Source organism: Humulus lupulus, chromosome 4, assembly GCF_963169125.1.
Source record: "Humulus lupulus chromosome 4, drHumLupu1.1, whole genome shotgun sequence".
Lineage (NCBI taxonomy): Eukaryota > Viridiplantae > Streptophyta > Magnoliopsida > Rosales > Cannabaceae > Humulus > Humulus lupulus.
The window spans coordinates 186,535,192-186,557,128 of record NC_084796.1 but is presented as its reverse complement, the minus strand read 5'-3'; the positions used below and the strand labels follow the sequence as shown (position 1 = coordinate 186,557,128).

The following is a 21,937-nucleotide window of genomic DNA, read 5'->3' as shown; positions in this document are numbered from 1 at the left end:
GGGTCCCCAAAGATCTATGTGTATCAAATATAAGGGAAACTTTGCTCGATCATTGTTAACAGTAAAAGGGATAGCATGATATTTGCCAAATTGGCATGCTTCACAGAAGCTATGCTTTTCATTAATGGCAGATTTAACATTAACATGGTTTAAAACAACATTTAAGACATGATTGGATGGGTGGCCAAGTCTCTTATGCCACTTATCCTTAATTGAAACAGACTTGACAGTGGAAATTAAGGCAGAATTCGTAAAAGATGATATTTTCTTTTCTGGAGAAGCTCTTGTAGGTGGTAGACTTGAACTTCTTTGTAGCTCCACAAACTGATACAAGCCCTCTTTAAGCTTCCCTTGGAGGAGCACCTTCTTTGTTACCATGTCCTTTACAACAAAAGAATAAGGAAAGAATTCCACAGAAACATTATTATCACAAGTGAGTTTAGATATACTAATCAAGTTTTCGGTAATTTCTTGAACATGGAGAATATCTTTGAGCAATAAGGGGTTTGAGGTATAGGAAGGCAAAAAGAGAGAGCCAACGTGATTAATATGGAGTTTAGAACCATTACCCACTGTGAGAGTTTCCTTACCATTGTATTCATTCTTTTGTGTCATCTGGTTTGCATCAGCAGTGATGTGATTATTTGCTCCACTATCAGCATACCAAGTTGTGTCATCCACCATTTCAGGAGTAGTTATGAAAGCAGCAGCACCTTGACCTCCTTGACCACCTTTGTTGGAGCTGTTAGTCCCATTTGGATCTTTTCCCATGTAGGCTTCATCATAGCGATTATAGTAATAAGCTGCTGAGTGTCCATAACGGCCACAAACTTGGCATGTTGGTTTCGAATTGTTGCCATGTTTTCCACCACCTCGACCTCGAGATCTACCGGATCCATTTGAGCCTCTTCCTCCTCTGAACTGTCCTGAGCTTCCTCCACGATTTCCACCACCATATTAACTGGTTTGATTGCCTCTTCCTCCTGAGAAACCAGCAGGCCTTGTTATAGCCACATTAGCACTGCCAGTCACAGGATTTGATGAGGCATTCTTGTTGGTTCCAGACAGAGTACTAAGCCGTTCCACCTTACTATCGTAGCTCAGCAGAATGTCTTGCAATTCTTGCCAGGTTGTAGAGGTTCTAGCCTCAACTTGCACAACAATAGGTAAGTATTCAATATCAAGACCAGATAAAACATTAGACACCAACTGTTTTGCTGGATATGGGTCACCTGCAAGGGCCAATACATCATCCCATTGACGTTTTTGACAAAGGTAATCTGCCATAGACATACCTCCTTTTCTAGCAGTTTGAATCTTTGTGCGATATTCGTCCATCTTCACACGAGAATGCGCACCAAACAAAGTTTCCAGAGCTTGCCACAAACTTGAAGATGAGTCACATCCCATGACTTCTATGGCTATGCTTTTGGTCATAGAGCCATATAGCCAACCAAGGAGTAGCTAATCATGAACAATCCATGCCTCAAAATCTGGATTAACCACCACAATATTTCCTTCTGAAGCTTCATCAGGAGGGAAGAACTCAATTGGTTTGACCTTGGTTCCACTGAGATACCCATCTAAGCGGTGGCCACGAACAATGGAAGACACCATTGTCTTCCAACGAGTGTAGTTATTACGATCTAACTTTAGAGCAAAGGGCTGAGTTAGAGTACTTGAAACTTGTGGTCCAGGAACTGACATGGATGGAGCTGAGGGTTTAGCAATAACACTGGAACCAGTCGTTGCAGCTGACTCGTCACCATGGGGAGGAGTTTGATCAGCCATGGAGAAGAATAGACACCACCGGTACAACCTGGCTCTGATACCAAGTTTGAAAAACAAAAACAAAAAACTAATAAAGAAAGAATGCTCAATAGAGAAAAATGCTCAGCTCAAGTTTTTGAGGCTGGCTAACTTTGTATTTATAGAGTGCCAATTACAAAGGAATATTCTAGACAAGGACAGCTCATACAAATCATTTACAATTGGTAATGCCAAGAATATTCTAACGATACAAAACAGAGAATTTGTTATGATTTGGGGACCACAATATCACACAGCAATCATTTGTTGACAAGGCACTGAAACCGTTGGTGTGGATAAGCATTGGTGACTCATTTTCATTTTCTAACAAGCCATGGGTATCACATGATCCAAAATGTTTTGAAAAAAAATAGAATACCCTTCATTGAACATCATCCGTTCCCTGCCTAAATGAAGAACATAATTTTGATGTTCAAACCAAACAAAAAAGAAAATTAAACATGATATGTCCATTCAAGTCATGGGTATCACTCAAGCAAAAATAAAATAAAATGATACCCAAATATATTGTACGTCCCTAATCAATCTGACTGCTGCAAGTCTGTTTGAATCCCACTCTTTTGGCCATCATGGAGACAACTAAGCTGATCCGACCCATCTGGAAGGGACTCGCTAAACCTAGAGTTGGGGGAATCAGAAAATGCCAAGATCCAGGTTATTGCCACTATCATGGGTGCTCAGCCGTTTTACTAGATCGGGTATTGAATTTTGTTTAAACAACTTTTGATCAAACAATGTCAATAAAAAAATCTTGTGTCTTTGCTCAAACAACTTTTGATCAGATTTTTCATAACATCTCACCTGTGTTTGATAAGATGTCTTAGCATTCTATAGCCATTGAGGAAGCACCGGCCGTGTGGTGTTTGCTTCTGATTTGATCTCGGAGGATGAAGATTTCTCCGATTCCTTGGCAATAAGTTTGGACAACTCTTGTTCGTAATTTGAATTGCATTGGGGGCAACAGCTTCCTTCTCTTCGAGATGGATCCATATTTTCAGACAAATGTCGATGTGGACCAAGCTTTGTTGTTGGAAAGTTTTTCAAAAGGGACAAAGATTCGACTGAGCTACTGAGAATTCCATTGGTCCCAAGCCTGCTAAAAGGAAAAGATCAATAAAAGAAAGAAAGTATTTTTAGTATTAAACAGGATCAATCAAGCCCCAGATCTGAGAAGAAAAGAGAGAGAATGAGTGGAGGTGAAGATGAAAGAGATGGAGAGATGCATATTTTTCTGGGTAAGGGTGAGGAAGATCAGGAAAGAGAGGAGAGAGGAGAGAGAAAGAGAAAAAGAAAAAGAAAATTAAATAAATGTTTTTTTTTCTTTTTTCTTTTTTTATTTTAAAATCTATTTTTAATCCTTTAATAAATTCATTAATTCAAAAATTTAGGGGCATTTTGGTCATATTTGAAAATAGTTTGACCAAAATCGAGCTCAGGGTATCACATTGATCCGTTTTGAAAAACGCATGGTCTGTTTTGTCATTTCACAAAACATAGGGGTCGATCGGGCATTCAGGCAAAACACAAGGGCCAAATTGGTATTTTCCCTTAATAATATAATTTTGTTTTAAATAATCAGATTTTATTATTTATATTTTATTTATTTATAACCTCAATTATATTTCTATTTTTGCATTTTAATCCCTTTTGAGACTCTATAAATAAGAGCTCATTTCATTAGTTTTGATGGTAATTTTTAGAGTAGAGAAACTATTGCAAATTTTCCTCACTTTTCTTCTCATATTTCTTTATAGAAATTTTGTGAGAATAATGTGCACAATTGTAACGCCCTGCTAATTACTGTCTGTTACCACGTGTGTTTAAAATTAGTGTTGGACTCGCTAAATGAGTCATTTGGACTAAAACATGTGATTAAGCCACTAAGGATTCAGGTATTTAAAATTTTAGTCAAGACAAAAAAAAATTTCATTAAACAAAACTTTAGTCTTTACATGGGATCCCAAAATACAAGATTAAAAGTTGTTTACAGCCCAAAGACTACAAAATAAGCCAGCCTAAGGGGCAAAACAGGGTCTAACCCTAGCTCCCTTGTGATATCTCGGTCGTGGCAGTCGAGCGAACTGCATATGTACACATCACTACTATCGCTCTCCTCAGGGCTGGCCAAGCTTCTCCTTACCCTTACATGCACCACAAAGCACCTGTGAGCCAAAAGACTCAACAAGAAAACATATTCAGACCATTCAAATAATATAACATCATGCTTAACAGTAATAACTGGAACCAATCATTTACACTGTACAGATAAGTGACCATAGGGTCACACAAGTGCGTGTCCACTCCCATTTATTCATATGGCATCCGAGCTAGTCGAGTGCATAAGGCACTCCCAGGGTGGCCTAGCCATAACGGCCTGCGCTCAACGCGGATAACGCCGATCATGACGTATAAGCCGAGCCTTACAGACCCTCAACTTATAAGTCAAGCCTTGAAAACCCTCGACTTATAAGCCGAGCCAACTTTTAACTAGATATACCCTTGACTAGCAGGTCAAGCTTTTATTAGATACAACAGACAGATTCTCGGTTAATAAACCGAGCTTTCTAGCCAAAATAAACATCCACACAATACATTCATCGTACATGCATATACAATGCATTACAGTATACTAAGCAGATATCCACAAGTACAATTATAATCATGCTCATTAGCTGAGCCTAAGCCCTAATCACATTTACATTTAACAAATTGGCCAAGCCCCAATCATATTACATTAATAGTTGGCCAAGCCTCAATCATATATTTCACGTATCGGGTGTAATTTTCTTACCTCGATCCTCATGCAAATAATGAAACGACCCTGAGTGCTGATCCTGACTCGAGCCTGGCGAAAACCTTAGTCACAACACAAATATACGTTCATCAGGACTTAACCCTAGAACCCGAGTCCCAAACCGAACTCTAAATCTTAAAATCACGGTTCTCATCTAACGGGGCACTAAGAACGTCTCTTGATCCCCCAAGCAGGCTCCTAAGTCAAATTCCCAAACCCCTCGGGTCTATCCCTAAAAATCAGAAAACAGGCATTTCGAGGCCCCTGGCGCGGTCGCGCCTACCCTGGGCGTGGTTTCGCCCACAAAAAATCTGGGGCTTCTAGACCATTGGTGCAGTCGCGCCAACCCTTGGCGCAGTCGTGCCCCTCAACTCAAGCCCCCCAATTAAATCCTATTTCCCTCATTCTGGGACACTAGCGCGGTCGCGCTAGGTCCCAAGAACCTGAAAATAAGCCCATAATTTTGATGTTCTTCCCCAATTCCTTATACCAGTGATTTCCAGCCAAAACAAACTTCCAATCCGACCCAATACAAGGTTTCTAGCAAGATTCCAGCCACAGAAACACTACACTAGACCTAGCCAACAAAACCCAATGCTAAGCTCACTCAAAAGCACAACCAAGCTAGCCTCTAGGAATCAAAACCCAAAAAACTCATGAACATCACTTGAAAAGGGAAAAGAACAGAGAATTACCTGAATTTCTCTGCCCCACTCGAGAATCCAGCTGAGATTCTTAACTTTGCAGCTCCTTGTCCCCAAAATCACTCTCCAATCTTCCCCACAATGATCTTAGCTTGAATTCTAGACAAACCTCTCTAAGTTTCAATGTGCATACCAAGAGGGAAGGCAATGAGCTAAAAATGTGAGTAAGCCTTCTGAAGGCTGCTACCTAATTAGCTAACCCAAGTGGTCAAATGACCATTATGCCCATCACCCCTTATTATCTTAAAAGTTACCCCAAGGAAAATTAGTCATTTGGCATAATTCCTGCTAACCTTAAATTATCTCAAACAGCCCCAAATAATCTATCAAACCACTAATCATCAATTAATTCCCGTTACACAATAATTCCCAATAATTTACCAAATTACCAAAATACCCCTAAGCTCCTTTGAGCCGAGTATTTAACCCGTTGTGACTTTTTCGCTAACTAGCTCCCTAGAATCACCTCGTGCCGGGTAACTCAAATATATCCACATAATAATGTGGTCGCAATTATATAACACACATACTTACAATTATACCCTTAACGGGTCAAAATTACAAAAATATCATTCTAATAAGAAACGGGTCCACATGCATATTTAATACACCTAAACATGCAAGCATAATCATATCATAATAAAATTCACATAATTCACATAATAACATGCTCATAAAACATAAGCACTCAATTAATTCAATTATTGGCTCCCGGTCCCCTAATCCAGGCACTAAGCCATATTAGGGAATTTTGGGTGTTACAACAATGACATAATCTTCCTTGGAAGGTTAGGGGCGATCCCTTATGCAATGTGATGTTATTTATATTTTTGATTCAATATATGTGTCTCTAAAGTTTATTCATTTGAGTCATTTGTGTTTTTCTATCATCTTCTTCATCTTTATTTATTGTTGTTAATATTATATATAGAATTAGTCATGCTTTTTCTATGTATTTAAAGTTAATATAAATAATATTGATGCTTAGTTTTATGTTCAATATTTTATTGCATTATGGCCTAATGGTATAGTATCATTTTTAGATTTTTCATAAGATTAACATATTGCTTCCAAAGTAAGAACATATTTGCTCAAATATATTTTTGTTAAACATGCATGCACTTTAATGTTAAATCCTCCAAATAAGTAGTTGGGATGTGAACTATTTGTTTGTGTAAATTTTATGAATCAAAGATCTAAATAGCTAAACAATGTATATGGGTGACTCTTGGTGCCTTTCTTTTCTCTAATCTTGGATTACATCTTATTTTTATTTGCTTTATTTTACAATCCAATTCTCAAACTAAAAATCATAAATCCATTTTCCTTTCATTATCTTTCATTAACCTTTTGTGTTTATTTTCTACTAATATTTTTGCTCTTAGTTACCTCCTTGTGGAATCGAACGTCCGATCTTTACTACAACCACCGCTTAATGGATGCACGTTTTAAGCATTAAACAAATTTTGACGTCGTTGTCGGGGAGGTAGTTTTTCAAGAATTTTAGTGGAACTTTTATCAAGATGTTAGTAACTTTATTTGTATTTTTGTTGGTATGAATATTTTGTTAGTATAGTGTTCTTCCACTTGTTAGTTATATACTTGAAAAAAAAATTGGCAAAAAACAAAAAAAAAAAAATTATATATATAAACATACATATATATAAGTACATATATTTATTTTTTATTTTTATTTTGGTTAAAAAATTATATACATATATATAAAAAAACTTATATATATACTTAACGTAAAAAAATATATAAAAAATAAAAAAAATTATTTTATCTAATTTTATTTTCTTTTTTGTTAATTCTAATTCCATTTCTTTTTCTTATTTTTTATTTGCTTTCTTAGTTTAATAAATATTTGTAAAAAAGATAATTAGCTTGTTGTTTTATCTTTACTTCTTTAAAAATTAAAAAAAAAAATTATATCTTCCTTGATTAATATTGTTAAGTAGTTTGCTTCCTCTCTTTACTTTATTTTTGTGTTGATTATTTTGTTACTTTAGCTTCCTTAGTTTAGACATTTCTTTCTCTTTGCCTTAGTTTTCCTTAGAATTTAGGTTTTCCTTAAAGAAATTTTTTTAAAATTGTTCATAAAATTTCAATCATATTACAAATGGTAACAATTGTGTAATATTACACCTTGGTATTGGGAACAATTGTATAATATTACAAATGGTAAAAACTAATATTGTTCTGTCTAGAAAGATTGGTTGTTAAATAAGGTTTGTGATAGCGTTACCATCCACAGTTACCTGGGAACCTCGGGGAGTTCTGTCTAAGGCAAGTGTAGGTCTAAAGCAATACCTTGGCAACCTTCCCAATCGGCTCGTCCATACTTACTCAGTAACCTCGGGGAGTTCTAGTAAGAAGTTGGAGATCTTCCCAAAACCTCCAAATCTACATGGGAACAAGTTTTTTTTTTTTTTTTAAAAATGAATTTACTCATTTGGTACTAAGTGTTTTTGCAAAGTATCATTTTGGTACTTTTTTTTCAATAATGTCCATATGGTACCCTATATTTTAAAACATACATATTTAATACCCTAGACTCAGATTTGATAGATGAAATTTTATCAATATGACCAAACTGTCATCAGTTATATGTAATTAAGAAAGTAAATTTGAATTTAGAACTCATATAATTAAGAGCAGTTTGGTTAAAATGGAAAACTTTTACTAATTAAATTTGAGTTTAAGGTATCAAATATGTATGATTTTAAAATACAGGGTACCAAATATGTACTATTTCAAAATATAAGGTACGAAATGAGCATTATTGTAAACACATGGTACCAAAACGATACTTTACAAAAACACAAGATACCAAATGGTTAATGTTGACCCTTGATTTGGCCAATGAGACGGAGTTAGAATAACGCCAAAGAAATAAGAAAGCAATCAAGAATGGAATCAAATGGTAAAGAAATGACACAAATGTTTTATAGTGGTTCGGCCCAAACTGTGTGGTAATAACCTACGTCCACTTAGTAATATTATTGATGTTGAATCCCAATGCCGTGATCAAAGAGATAGGGTTCTTGAGTTTCACAAGCCTTAGGAGAATTACAACTTTTCGGTGGATAATCACCCTATGCTCTCTCTATGAGTATTCAGAAAAAAGGTTAAAAAGTCCCTTCCTTGAGCCCTCTCATTCATATTTATAGGCTCATGGGGGTTACATGGGCCAATGAACCTTAATTATCCTTAATATCAGCGTATCAAGGCAATAAAGATAAAATAATAAATGTAGTTATTACAAGATTACATATCTTTAAAGGAAATAAACTGAAGCATGCGACCAGGCTGGTCGCATCTAATCGCAAGATCTGATGAAGAAAAAAGGAGCTGGTCGATAGGCGAACAACACCTCTTCACTCTGACGCTGCCACGTGCCAACCATGTGTAATACGTTTTTGCCACGTTATCAGGAGCCATTTTTGGGTAAACATTTGCCCCCAAGTTTATTTTACTGCGACCAGCATAAAGTAAACTTAGGAAACTGACCCTTTGCGTACCCCACCAAATCTGTCAGAGTCGCCCATGCCTTTTCAAAAAAGGCAACCAATCATGTCTTTTCAGTTTCCAAAAAATTGTCTGATGGCTATTGCGTTTCCCCATGCTTTGAAAAAATTAATTCCATGATTACCTCTTTTACAATGCTACGATCAATATAAATAATCCCTCAGGATCATTTTTCAATTTTTACTTTTCACTTTCACTTCAAGAACACTGAAGAACAAGGCGTGGAAAACTCAGAAACCTCAGACAAACTCGACGATCCACAAAGTTTCTTCCTAGCCAACCGACTTAGTGTCTCAGAAACTCGCTTCAATCTTTTATCCAAGTAAGTTTATCGACCTTTTCAGTCGTTGAAATGCCATACAATATCTATTTTATATCTGTTTTGTATCCTGGGTTCTTGAATGTTCTTGAAAGAAACTGTTTGGGGGTAAATGGGCATATTGATTTGCACTAAATTTGGTAGGAGAATAACATTTTTCTGGGATGACAAAGTAGTTGGGTAGTTAGGATTATAACTTTAGGGCGTGAAATCAAAGTAAAAATTTGATTTCTAAGCTTGTAGAAAAAACTAGGTTTTTCCCGAGTCGAAAAGCTTTTCCTGAAAAACTTTTCACTTCTGCTTTTTAATCCATTTTCCAAACTGTTCGCTTGAAATATAGTATTTTTTTTCAGAATACTGCTGGTTGTATAAAAGCTTAACCTTTATACACGAGCAATGTTATTCCAACTTTTAAACATCTTGATCCTTCTGGCCATTAGATTCTCATCTCCCCTTTGCTGTTCGCAGATTTTCATGCAAGATTAGTGGGGAGGTGAGAGGCCAATCGACGATAATCTGCTGGCCCAACTGCTCGAGGACGAAGAACAACCGTCACGGCTAATTCCGGAAATCCGTTTTTCTCAAAACACCCCAAGTAATCCTTCGACCCCACCTCAAAACATGGGTCGAGTAAAGTCTACAACCCAGAAAAAGAAATCATCCAACCCTTCTTCAAATCAGCCTGCTCCTCGGGCTGAAATTCCTTCGACCAGCGGTCGAGATGAAACGTCCTTCGACTGGCCGTCGAATGGTACGTTGCTCCTCCTAGCAGAATCACGGTTAGGATGATAGAAAATTATATCAGGAAGTATGGACTTCCAGGGGTAACCTTAGTCCAACCCACCAGAGACCAGCGGGTAAACCTGCCTGGAGGCGCCTTCAACACCTGGTCGCGGTTTCATATTGAGGCAGGAGCGATCCTGCCTCTCCATCCTATTTTCCAAGGAGTGGCCAACTATTTTGGGGTTGCTCCTTTCCAAATAACCCCAAATGGGTATAAACTGCTTTCTGCACTCTATATCCTTTACATTCATAAAAAGTGGCCTGTTCCTACGCCACACGAGGTCAACTACCTGTCCGACCTCAAATCCAACCCCAACCAAGAAAATATGGGGTTTTTTCATTTTTTCCACCAGGAAACAACTTGCACCTTTCTGAGTAAGACCACCTTCATCTCCAACGTGGGGAAGTACCACCTGGAATACTTTTTTACTACCGACATGGTCGCCAATAACCTAGCCTTCACCCAAGGAGGTAATATCTTTGCTCTCCTGGTCGTTTATTTTCCTTGTATTTTATCTGCATTCCCCTTAGATATTTAGTATATCTCATGTCCATGGTTGTGACCAGCTCCTACTCTAGAAATGGAAGTTCGAGCAGCACTCTTGGCCAGTATGACTGATGTAGAGAAGAGCGTCAAACAGCTGGTCACTGAAGCCAACCTGAGACTGGTCAAGCTTCTAGCACCTCACCAGGATGTGAGGGAGTCAACGGCGGGGAGTGCCACACGAGAGGAAATTCCCGAGCAGCACCCAGATGTGTCGCAACCTCAAAGGAGGAGACCAACTGGAGTGACAATCAGGGAACCCTCCAGCACCCCACGAGCGACTGCTCCTCCTGCCCCTTCGGGAAAGGGAAAAAGGAAAGCTTCTTAATCCCTTGCACCTATCGATGAGTCTTCGGATGAGAACGGTACTGATCTCTCGCTCTTAGATAGTTTGCCAATTCCCTGTAACTTATTTGACGGGGACGGCAACTTTAAGTATACTCCAAACTTAGATTCAAATCTCTTCCAGGTAGTAAGTGAAGGTGGCAGTAGTTTAGTAATTAATGTAGCGACCAGTAATTATAGCTCGGGTAGTATACTTACAATTGCCTTTCTTTCCTTCTTTGTCATAGCATACTCACTTATTTGTACTATCTAACTGTGTGTATTTTCCTTCTTGCAGACATGCCATCCGAAGAGATGTTCGATCACTACAGTGCGCCTGATGCTCCTGCGAGCAAGAAGAAGGCGAGCAGGCGGCATCTCGGGGAGTGCAGCAAAGAGCCTGCGACCAAGAAAACCTGCACTGAGGACCCTCCAGCAGCTGGTCCTTCAAAAAATACAACACCACCTCCATCTCCTCTCGAGCAGCAAACTTCGCCTGCACCGGTCGAGTCGAACCCTTCTCCAACGGCTCCTGTCGATCAGACACAGGCAGCAGCCCCTGTTCAACCAGGGGATGACATATCGAGCCGCACTCTAAGATCAGCCAAGGACAGGATGACAAGGATCTTGAGGCACGAGCGTAGCTGAGAAGCTATGGCCAGGACAGAGTCGATGGATGTCGACCAGATCTTGAACTGTGCTTTAAACGAGCTTGCCAGTGTAAGTTGTCTATTCCTGTTGAGACAATAATTTTATCTCTAATAGTCATTTTAACTTTTTTTCTGATCACAAGCAATGCTGATCGTGACTGCCAGCTGGCTCCACTCGGGGGTCATCACTGAACAATCCAAGTCATCCGAGCAACGGCACACTGAGGAGCTTAAGGTCAGCGAAGCAAAATATGCCGAGCAGCTTGAGGTGGCTCATAAGGCAAATGCGGCATTGCTCGAGGAGAAAAATAAAATGGTTGAGGAGATGAAGGAAAAACAGGATGCTCTGGACAAAGCTCTCGAGTCAAAGGAGAAGTACAAAGAGTCTCACCTCATCAATTTTTGTGAAGCCAAAAAGCTCGAGGCAGACCTGATCGAGAGCAGGCAGGAGGCTAAGAAGTTGGAGGCTTGGATCAATGATCTCGAAAAAGCTAACGCCAGTAATCTGGAGAGGTACAAGGGCGCCATGTCCAAGTGTTTCAATGAATTCTGGAAACATAACCAAGGGGCCGATTTCAGCTATCTTCCCGAGCGCATGAGGCAGACTGAAATAGCCCGGTGCGTTGCTCGCATGGAGGAGGAAGAAAGAGCGAAGACCCCATCCTCGCCTGAAATCTCTTTGGCCATCGGCGTCGAAGGCGCGGACAATGAAGCCGAAGCTGCAGTCGACCAGGAAAATCCACAAGACTCTCCTACCTCTTGATTATAATGTTTTTATATTTTTTGTTTTTTATTATTTCTCTGTACTTTAAAACAATTATTTTTATTGTTGAATGGGCAGCTTTTACTTTTAATCAGACAATTACATCCGAGCAGTAACTGCTCGCGGTGTAAAAGGTTTCCTTTTTGATATTATAATACTTGCATTATATTATAACATCTGTTCGCATGACCAAACTTAGCATAGTACTTTGGTTTGATTTAACAAAATACAAAATTTTGAAAAATACTCTAAGTACTGTAGCATGCTTTCACTTATTTTGCTCATGTGTTTACATACCTTTCGATATGCTTTGCCTACTAGATGCCTTATATGCCCCCCAAATGATTGAGGAGCTTTAGGTCCTCGGTCACTTGCCTTGACAGAAACCTGTTCGAACATTTTTTCTTGGAATAAAGACTTGTAAAAATGACAATACAGCAAAATAACACACGTAATGAGCAAACACTTGTAATAAATACAATAGTTGGCAAGAATGACTGGCTACGCATAGTCCCTTTTATTTCTCGTAATAAATGGACAAAACATGTATGTACGAGTGATCAACAAAATGGTCTTACACTTATAAGCGATCAGTCACATAAAATGACCAACCATTTTTCATAACTTGTAAAAAGTAAAATTAATACAAGCCAATTCTTTAAGAAGAATTATTTATTGACAGTAATTGCACAGGTGTTCTCCATTCCAATAGCGAGGAATGAGAACTCCATTTAAGTGAGCAAGTTTATAGGTGCCTGGTTGAAGGACTTCTTCAATTTGGTACGGTCCGAGTATTCCAGTGGCCGGATCGCGGGTGCTGAGAAAAACCCTTCTAAGTACTAGGTCCCCAACACTGAATTTCCTTTCGCGTACTTTAGAATTGAAATACCGGGTGACCTTTTGCTGGTACGCTGCTACTCGGAGTTGGGCTTGCTCACGCTTTTCATCGACCAAATCTAGAGATTCCATCAATAGCTGGCTATTGGAGCCTTGATCGTACGTTATTCTTCGATGCGATGGTGGATCTAACTCAACAGGCAGCATAGCCTCATATCCATAGGCCAAGGAAAAGGGAGTATGGCCTGTTGCTGTTTGATGGGAAGTTCTGTACGACCAAAGGACTTCAGGCAATTGCTCTGGCCATGGCCCCTTCACTTCCTCAAGTCTTTTCTTCAGAGTATCATTTAGCATTTTATTGACTACTTCGACTTGTCCATTTGCTTGAGGATAAGTGACTGAAGAAAAGCTCTTGATAATTCCATGTCCCTCGCAAAAATCTATGAACAGATCACTATCAAACTGGGTGTCGTTGTCTGAGACAATTTTTCTTGGCAATCCATAGCGACACACGATATTTTTTACTACAAAATCCAGCACTTTCTTGGTCGTTATGGTTGCGACTGGCTCAGCTTCGGCCCATTTAGTGAAGTAATCGATGGCCACTACAACGTACTTGACGCCGCCCTTTCCTGTGGGCAAAGATCCGATTAGATCTATACCCTAGACTGCGAACAGCCACAGACTTTGCATCTATTTTAGCTCTTTAGGGGCTGCTCGTGGAATTTTGGAGAACCTTTGGCATTTGTCACACCTCCGCACAAATTCCATCGAGTCTTCATTCATTGATGGGCAGAAGTATCCTTTCCTTAGGATCTTTTTTGATAAACTCTGCCCCCCAGCATGGTCCGTACAAAAGCCTTCGTGGACCTCTTTCATCAATTCTTTGGCCTTCTCTTTCGAAATACACCTGAGGAGTGGCATTGAGTATCCCCTTCGGTACAAGATTCCATCGACTGGGATATACCTAGCAGCCTGCCGCTGAAGGGTCCTAGCTTTGTTTCTGTCCATCGGTAACACACCTTGCATCAAGTACTCTATGTAAGGTGTCATCCATGTATCCGCCGCCTGGATCCCCAAAGATGTCTCCTCTGCTTGGATGCTTTCGCTTAACTGGCACTATGTTCAAAGTGTCAGCATCCTTGGCACTTTCTAGTTTGGCCAAAGCATCAGCATTTGAACTTTGGTCGCGAGGTACTTGCTAGAGAGTGTACTTATCAAACTGTGCCAATAGATCCTTCGCTTTATTCAAGTAAGCAACCATTTTTAAACCTCGGGCCTGGTACTCTCCAATGATCTGATTGACTACTAACTGAGAGTCACTATAGATTTCAAGTGACTTTATGAGAATGCTTCTGGCTAACCGTAATCCTGTGAGTAGTGCCTCATACTCGGCTTCGTTGTTAGAAGCAGTGAAGTCAAATCTGATTGCGCAGTGAAATTGATGCCCCTCAGGCATTATCAAAATCACTCCTGCTCCTGCGTGGTGCTCATTAGAAGAACCATCTGTGAACAACTTCCATGAGAAGTTTGGATTTGAGGCTCAGGCTCTTCAGGCGCTTCTTCTTGCTCGCTATCTGGACGACCAGTGAGGTTCTGCGACGAAATCGGCCAGAGCCTGTCCTTTTATCGCTACTCGTGGCAAGTAAGCAAGTAAAAAATATCAAACTGCCCAAGTTTGACCGCCCATTTCAACAATCTGCCCGCGGCTTCTAGCTTTTGCAGAACTTGCCGTAGAGGCCGGTCGGTCAAAACTGTGATTGGGTGAGCTTGGAAGTAGGGTCACAGCTTCCTGGAGGCTAAGATCAAGCAATAGGCTAATTTTTCAATATGTGGATACCGCAGCTCCACTCCTATTAGCCTCTTGCTTACATAATAAATAGCCTTTTGCACGCCTCCTTCTTCTCTTACTAGGACAGAACTAGTAGCGTATTCTGTGATCGCCAAGTAGATGAACAAAGTTTCTTTATCAACCGGCTTTGACAGAATCGGTGGTTGCAACATGTGCGTCTTCAAAGCTTGAAAAGCCTGTTCGCACTCCTCCGTCCATTAGAATTTCTTGTTGCCTCTGAGTAGATTAAAAAATGGGACGCATTTGTCCGTAGACTTGGAAATAAAACTACTGAGAGCAGCAATTCTTCTGGTCAAGCTTTGAACATCCTTGATCTTCGTTAGCGATTTCATATCGACCAGGGCTTTGATCTTCTCGGGATTGGCCTCAATTCTTTGTGAGTTTACTATAAATCCCAAGAACTTCCCTGATCCTACTCCAAAGGAGCACTTGAGGGGATTCAGCTTCATCTGATATTTGTTCAAGACGTTGAAGCATTCTTGCAAGTCCCTTATATGCCCTTCTGCCTTCTTTGACTTAACCAGCATGTCATCGACATATACTTCCATGTTGTGCCAATTAGCTCCTTAAACATGTGGTTGATCAGTCGCTGGTAAGTCACACCAGCATTTTTCAAACCGAATGGCATTACTTTGTAACAGTAAATCCCTGTATCAGTCTGAAAGCTAGTGTGATCCTCATCAGGAGGATGCATACTGATCTGATTATATCCAGAGCATGCATCCATGAATGAGAGAATCTCGTGCCCTGCAGTAGCATCAACCATTTGGTCGATTCTAGGGAGTGGGAAACAATCTTTAGGGCAGGCTTTATTAAGGTCTATGAAATCCACGCATGTTCGCCACTTGCCATTCGGCTTGGGAACAAGCACGGAATTAGAGACCCATGATGGATAAAACACAACCCTGATGAATCCATTCTCCTTCAGCTTCTTGACTTCTTCCTTTAGAGCCTTTGATCTATCTTTGTCGAGCAGCCTCCTTTTCTGTTGTACTGGTGGAAAACTCTTGTCTATGTTCAGGACATGGCTAATGACTGCAGGGTCTATTCCAACCATGTCTTTCTACGACCAGGCAAAGACTTCCTGGTTTTTCCTCAAAAATTCCACCAGTGCTTGCTTCGTTGTTGTCTCTAAGTTTTTATCGACTTTCACAACCCTGGTCAGATTTTCTTCATCGAGCTAGACCTCCTCAAGGTCCTCGATGGGTCCTATCTCTTCATCAAAATCCCCAAAGCGAGGATCTAAATCTCTATCCTCACTTTGGGCAACGCCCTATTTGGTGACATCATCACCTGATTGGGCTTGTACATCAATTGATATTTCCAAATCTTTTTTGATAACTTCCCTCGATACACCTTTCTTCGCCTTAGATATTGAGGTCTTGTAGCACTCCCTCGCTTCTAGCTGATTTCCCAACACATATCCTATCCCTGCGTCGATTGGGAATTTCATGGCAAGGTGCCATATCGAGGTAACGGCTCGCAGGTCGACCAGAATTGGCCTCCCAATTACAGCATTATATGCTGAAGGATAATCAACTACTATGAAAGTAGTGAGTAATGTCCTGTTTGCAGGTGCAGTTCCTGTCGTAATTGGGAGTCTAATCGACCCAGTTGGGGAGAGCCCTTCGCCAGAAAAACCATAAATGGTTTGGTTGCATGGCTCCAGGTCCTTGACGAACAATTTCATTCTTTCCAGTGAAGACTTGTATAAGATGTTGATTGAGCTTCCTGTGTCAACCAACACCCTCTTAACCATCATGTTGGCGATTTGAACATCAACGACCAGCGGATCAGAGTGTGGGAATCGTACATGTTGGGCATCATCCTTAGAGAAGGTTATCAATTCCTCATCTGTTCGAGCCTTCTTTGGTGCTCGATCCTCCACACTCATCATCTCGATATCCTGGTCTTGGCGTAGGGTTCAAGCGTATCGCTCCCTTGCCTTCCCACTGTCCCCTGCAAGGTGTGGGCCACCATAGATGGTGAGATTAACGTACCTGCCACAGGAGCTAGCTGTAAAAGTGGTGAGCGTTGGCGTGCAAGCGCTTGCTCATTGCCACCTTGAGTCTCTCGTTGAGACCCTCATGCGGCTCGCACATATCTCCTTAGATGTCCTTGCCTGATCAGGAACTCAATTTCATCCTTCAACTGGTTTCACTCATTGGTGTCATGTCCGTAGTCATTGTGAAAACGACAGAATTTTGTTGTATCTCTTTTGGAGATATCCTTCCTTATAGGTGTGGGTCACTTATAAGGAACATTAGAGCTGGTCACCTGGTAGACCTCTACTCGACTTTCGACAAGGGCCGTATAGTTGGTGAATCTCAGCTCATATCTATTGCCTTTGGGGCGTTTATTGTCAGACGTTGACGGCTCATTGCCCACCCTTTTCCCACCATTTCTGCCATTTCCATTCCCGTTGCCTTTACCGTTGCCATTGGGTTTATCCGACTTTTTGGCAGCCTTGGTGGGTTTTTATTTTGGTCCCTTATATTTTGTAGGCGATTTCCCCTCGTTGGCAATCGCGTCCTCGAGCTTGATGTATCGATCAGCTCGATCCAACAACTCCTGGGTACTATTTACCCTGTTCTTTCTTAGGCTGTTCCAGAGGGGAGAATGGCGTCTGACCCCAGCAATTAGGGCCATCATCTTTCCCTCGTCGCCTATTGTTTTGGCTCCAACTGCTGCTCGCAGAATGCGCTAGACATACTCCTTTAAGGGCTTTCCCTCCTTTTGGCATATCTCGACCAGCTGGTTGGCCTCATTAGGGTGTATGCAACCCGCATAAAATTTTCCATAAAATTCCTTCACGAATATCTCTCAGGATACTATACTAGCAGGAGGGAATTTAAAGAACAACTCCTTAGCGGTGTCAGATAGTGTGGCGGGGAAGATCCTGCAGCGGGCATCATCCGACACCTTTTGAATATCCATTTGTATCTTAAATTTGTTGACATGAGATACTAGGTCTCCGTACCCATCAAAGTTTGGCAGTACTGGCATTTTGAATTTGCTGGGTTTGCCACAATAATCCTTTACACAAATGAAGTGCCTCTCCTCCGGTCGTACTTTATGTGGGATGTTCGACTCCCGACCAGCTGCTGTAATGCTTGGTTCAGAGCATCAATTTGTGCCTGAACCGCATCTGGGATCGCTGGGGCGACCGGTGTTGGAGGAGCATATTCATCATGCCTCTCGCAACGGTCGTTGAGCACGTCCCTCAAATCATCATCCCTGCACCTCTGCTCGCTAACTCCTATCCGATCAAAGACGTTATTTTGTTGGGGTTGCCCCCCAGCATTATGACTCACCGGCCGATTTTCTCTAGGTGGGGGGTTTCTGTCTCCACCTGTTTCCTCATTCCTCCGACAAACATTCCCTCTGCCAGAATTGACCTCATTATAATCATGGCTGTCTATAAACTATGGCTGGCTATGGCGCGATGGGTTGTTCACGTTGTTTCCTCCTCGGGCTGGCATCTCCCGAGCATCAGAGGGAGGCCTGCGCTGGTCGTGGGGCCCCCGTGCATTATTATGCCGTGGGGGGCCCCTAACCGCATAGCCTGACTCGTTGTGCCTTCTGTTGGCAAAAGGACGCTATCTCTTGCTCGGTGGATTTGGCTCTTCATCCCCTGGGTGTCTAGGGCTGCGGGGCGACTGCCCGGCCCTATTCTGCCTCTGGCACTACGGAATGCCTCGACCAGCTTGAGATGGAGACTACTACTCAGGATCCCGAATTGGGACATCATCATGAGCCAGAGGTGGCTGCTCCAACCTTTGAGGGCTTGCTGGCTGGACCGGAGGACTTGGATTGGGAGCCTGCTGTGGTGGCGCACTCGGTGGCTGATCCGGTTGAGAGGCTGGCACAGCCTGCCCTCGAGCCAATTGAATGGCTGCTTCAAGAGCGGCCGTGGCATCCCTCTGCCAACGGTCCATGTCCGCCTGCCGCTCATTCAGCTCCTAGCGCCGATGCTCAATCTCCCTTTGCTGCAGTGCCATGGTCTCCGTTGCATTCTCCTGATTGGCCTTCAAATTGGCAAACTCGTACTGCAACTTCCCAGTGTTGCCCTTAGCATCTCCGAATCTAATTCCTCCTCTTCGATTTCCAAATGTGGTTCATTCTCAGCCATATTTGGAGGAGGAAGTTGAGATGATGCAGCGCCAGCGGTCTGTCCAGCTCTCTTAAATGTCTTTTCCATTTCATTTTCTTAAAGCTTCTTGATCAAACTCTCAATGAAAGCACCAGAAATGTTGACCCTTGATTTGGCCAACGACACGGAGTCAGAATAACGACAAAGAAATAAGAAAGCAATCAGGAATGGAATCAAATGGTAAAGAAATGACACAAATGATTTATAGTGGTTCAACCCCTACTATGTGGTAATAACCTACGTCCACTTAGTAATATTATTGATGTTGAATCCCAATGTCATGATCAAAGAACTAGGATTCTTGAGTTTCACAAGCCTTATGAGAATTACAACTTTTTGGTGGATAATCGCCCTATGCTCTCTCTATGAGTATTCAGAAAAAAGGTTCAAAAGTCCCTTCCTTGAGCCCTCTCATTCATATTTATAGGCTCAAGGGGGTTACATGGGCCAATGGGCCTTAATTATCCTTAATATCAGCGTATCATGGCAATAAAGAGAAAATAATAAATGTAGTTATTACAAGATTACATATCTTTAAAGGAAATAAACCAAAGCATGCAACCAGGCTGGTCGCATCTAATCGCGAGATCTGATGAAGCAACATGGAGCTGGTCGATAGGCGAACAGCACCTCTTCACTTTGACGCTGTCACGTGCCAACCACGTGTAATAAGTTCTTGCCACATCATCAGGAGTCATTTTTGGGTAAACAGTTACCTACCCAAAAAAATCAAAAAATAAAAACATAAAATAAATTTAATTCTCATTTCTGAGAGTGGATGAATCATCGCGAAACTTCTAGTGAAACTTCTTCCAATTCATCCACTACTCCTTCCGAAACCCCTTCCACCATTCCTGCTTCTCCACACACCTTAGTTGGTAATAATCAATTTTCAATGGCTCACAATGATGAAATCCAACCAGGGGCTCTCAATGACTACCTCCATCCTACTCGCATTTCCACACCTTCATGCATTATATTCCCTCCTAATATGCCCGCATTAGACTTTAAACCTGGCATGATTCAACTCTTGCCCACATTTCATGGAATGGAAAACAAAAGCTCATACGTGCATATTAGAGAATTTGAGGAGGTAGTAGCCACGTTCTATAATCGAGCTAAAAATGTTGATTCTGTGCGACTAAAATTCTTCCCCTTCTCCTTGAAGGACAAAGCCAAAAGCTGGTTATACTCTTTGAGACCTAGGTCTATTAGAACATGTGAAGAAATGACCAAATATTTCTTATTGAAACACTTCCCTATCCATAAGACCAACACTCTAAAACAACATATTTCCATATTTTCCCAAAAATACAATGAAACGTTCCATCAAGTCTGAGAAAGATTCAAAGATCTGTTAAATTAGTGCCCTCACCATGGCTATGAGAACTGGCGTTTGGTCAGTTACTTCTATGAAGGTCTCACAAGTCGTGAACGCAAATTTTTAAAAATGTTATGCAATGGTGAATTCCTTGAAAAAGAATTAGACAATGCTCTTAAATATCTCGAAGAAACTGCAAAAAATCTCACACCTGGACTAGTCCAAGTGCTACTGATAGAACCAACTGACACAAACCAATTGGGATCTATCAACTTCGAGAAAAGGATAGTGTTAAGGCCCAACTCGAAGCCTTGAAAAAGTAGTTTGAGGTCTTAATGACGAAAAGTGGCCAAAAATTGCACATGATTGCTCAAGAGGAACCACAAGAACCTTGTTTTGTTTGTGTAGGGATTGAGCATTTAGCTAAGGACTGCTTAGGTTCAAATGAAATGAAGGGGGTTTATGAGGAGAAATGCAATGACTTAGGGGCATATAACAAGCCATTCTCTCATACGTACAACCCTGGTCTTATGAAACCACTCGATTTTCATTGAAGAGATTCCAACCAAGCTCAATCGTCTGGAAACCAATGGAGAAACGAGCATCAAGCTCAACCACCGAAAACATTTTCTGCGCCTCAATACAATGCTCACCCACAAAGGAATTCTCTTGAGAATACCCTTCATACACTCATAGAGGAATAATCAAAACTAAATCACCAAATGATGGAGGAAATCAAGGAAATGAAAAGTCAATTTTCAAAAATGACTGGATCCTTGGCTATTTCTGAAAAAGGAAAAATTCCTTTGCAATCTATGGTTAAGATGGAGTCAAAAATTATTATTACCCTTAGAAGACCATTCCTTGCTACTGAAAATGTTTTAATCAATTGTCAGAATGGTCTAAAGAAGATTTCTTTTGGAAATATGACGCTGGAAGTATATATTTTCCACATTGGAAAACAACCCTGAGAGGATGATGAGTGTTACCAAACTCTTATGATTGACACTTTGATTCCCGAGGAGATTTAATTGCGAAGAAATTTTGATAATCTTGATGAACTCCTCCTTCTGTCTGAGTACAAAAGTTGTGACCTTGTTGAGTCCTCTCTTGCGATTTCTTGTCATAAAGACTCACAGCACAGAGGGACAAAATTTTGGAAGCCTCGTTTTGAAGAGCTACCTCGTGAGAGGGCACAACCAAAAACTTTAGCAGAAGAGGTTACAATTGTTCAATTGACCCAACTACCTAAGGATTTAAAACATGTCTTCCTGGGAGACAGTAAAAACTTCCCAGTAATCATCTCATCGAACCTTCAAAATTCTCAAGAGTTGTAGTTACTTGAGCTACTGCGAATGCATAAATCTGTGATAGATTGGATGCTTACTGATATCAAAGGTATCAGCCCTTTAATTTGCTCCCATTGAATCAATCTGAAGGACGAGGCTATCCCTCAAAGGGATCCTCAAAGGAGACTTAACCACACAATAGAAGAAGTTGTGAAAAAATGAAGTTCTAAAATTTCTAAACGT

The 21,937-nt window shown here is 40.9% G+C and overlaps 1 non-coding gene across 1 annotated transcript; it reads right to left on the bottom strand.

The window, feature by feature from the left end:
* Positions 1-20,360: 20,360 nt before the first annotated feature.
* On the bottom strand, positions 20,361-20,467 carry LOC133833763 (small nucleolar RNA R71). The gene has a single exon (XR_009893125.1). It is a non-coding gene; the product is annotated as a small nucleolar RNA R71 (small nucleolar RNA).
* Between the last annotated feature and the right edge of the window lie 1,470 nt (positions 20,468-21,937).